Below are 2,296 nucleotides of genomic sequence, written 5' to 3'. Positions count from 1 at the left end.
ACCCTGGCTCCCCTTCATTCAAGGTGTTTTGGGTCTATGAAGCAGCTTAGCTCTGGAAATTAAGTTAAAAGCCACACTTTAATAAGATTAAATCAGACTTCCTTCAATTGCCCGAACATTTCAGTCTTCTAGATATCGTGACTACTTAATTACTGTCAGAGATCTCTAAAATTATGTTTCACCACTGTGGCTCATTGGTCCTACATCTCATTTCATGTCCAGTTTGAGTCTGGTATTAAGTTGGTGCAAAAGTAATTTCAGTTTAAAAGGTTAAAAATAATTGCAAAAAACGCAATTACTTTTGCACCCACCTAATAATCACGGCTCTTTGGACTCTGCTGCTCTGTTACCTGACTGCACTTATTGAATACAAAGCCCATTGCTGTGTCAGCATCCTTCAATGTTACTCCTGGACTACAGATGACTGTCACCCCTGGGTTTCTTAGTGTTGATGGAGCAGGAACTGTTTTTTAGGCCCTCTAGAGGCACATCTTGAGGGGGGTGGTTGGGAGGGTCACAATAAATCCATTGCAATAACCCCACCTCTCTGAGATTTTGTATTTCTTCCTCCACATTTTAAAGAGAAAATCCTGCAGTCCCAGAAACATTTAATTTAAGCCTACATTGAATTCTTTAGTAAACCAGTAGAGCAAGCCATTTGTTGTCTGCTTGAATTCACACCTGGAATTAGAAACTGATGTAATTTTCCATTTTTTCCTCTTTGGTCTACCAAACTTACAATACATTCCATACACTCTTGATGTTTCTACTGGTACAAAATGCCAACATATTAGCATACAATATTTCTTCACTCAATTTACATACCTTCCTAGCTTAGACATTGTAGTCCTTATTCTTGGGTCTTGGGTCTAGGATTTGATGTTGGTTTTGAATCTGGAAGCAAAACAAGGTGATGGGAGTGAATCTTGCAAAATAAATCTGACTCAAGTGAGGTCATGACATGGTCTTCAACTTTGGAATATAAACTCTTCAGACAAGGGATGAAGGAGAAGGGCTACTTCTGCAGGCAAGGCAGGCTCAGTGAAATTTTTAAGTTTATTACTTAAAGAATTATAAGAATTCATACAAACATTTCAATCCAATATTCTGATCTCATTCTTCTTTCTCAAGTTTTTAATTTCACACATGAGACTTAAAAGTACAGTGAGTTTAACTTGCAAACTTTGGGTTTAATTTCAAATACATTGGTCCTACATCTGTAAGAGATACTATTCTGCCAAGCAGACATAGATCTCTGGATTTCTGATGGTGCCGTAAGCTGAATACTGAAAGGTCTAATTTTATATTTTTTCTTTCTATAACTTTTCGTTGTAATCAGTATTTAAACTAATTTTCATCAAAATGCTCCAATGTCAAAGCAACTTAATCTCTTAAATAGGTATTTCTGTATCCAACATAGTTCTGTACGAAAAATAGCAGCTACTCTATGTATCTCTATAGAAATAGATAAAGAATAGAAAATTAGATGTGCAGAAACTTTCATGTGGTTTGAGAATAAAAGGAGACCACTTTTAATCCTAGTTGCCTGGAGCACTGAAGTCCTCTTGTGTTTGTGAATCTAAGATATTTCTCCTGAAGATACCATATAGTTGGCTCTTGCTTTTTCGTCTACTTTAACAGTCTCTGCCTGTTTATTAGAGAACTTGGACCATTCATAGTCAATGGAGTTATCAATATCATTGGAATTATATTTGTCATTTTGTTATTATTTTCTATATGGCTTGAGTGATTTTTCCCTCTATTCCATATAAATGCCTTATTTTGTTTAACAAATATGTTTGCATACTAGTTAACGTCTCTTGATTCCTTAAATATGTTTGAGTTATTGTCTTAGTGAGTGCTCTATAAATATGAACCTTTAATTATGACAATCTGCTCCTGGTTAATACTGACTGAATCACATTTAAATAAAACAACTTTGCTACAGTATAGTTCCATTTACTCTCCATTTTCAGCTGTTAGTATCATATATTTATATCTATATATGTAATAAATATAAGAGAAAAGAGAAAATAAATAATACACACACAAAGAGGATGAAAGTAGAAGAATAAAGAAAAGATATACCACAAAAACAATATCCATAAAAATGTTGGATGGATCTAATACTATCAGACAAAATAGACTTTAAACAAACATGATTATAGACTTAGAGAGACATCCACACAGTCTTTTCTGTTTACCAATATATTTACAATTTTGAGTTCTCTTCATCCTTCTTACGGATGTGAGTCACCATGTTATGTCATTACCATTCAACCTGAAAGGTTTCCTT

Source organism: Rhinolophus ferrumequinum, chromosome 2 (genome assembly GCF_004115265.2).
Source record: "Rhinolophus ferrumequinum isolate MPI-CBG mRhiFer1 chromosome 2, mRhiFer1_v1.p, whole genome shotgun sequence".
Lineage (NCBI taxonomy): Eukaryota > Metazoa > Chordata > Mammalia > Chiroptera > Rhinolophidae > Rhinolophus > Rhinolophus ferrumequinum.
Note: the sequence above shows the minus strand (reverse complement) of the source record.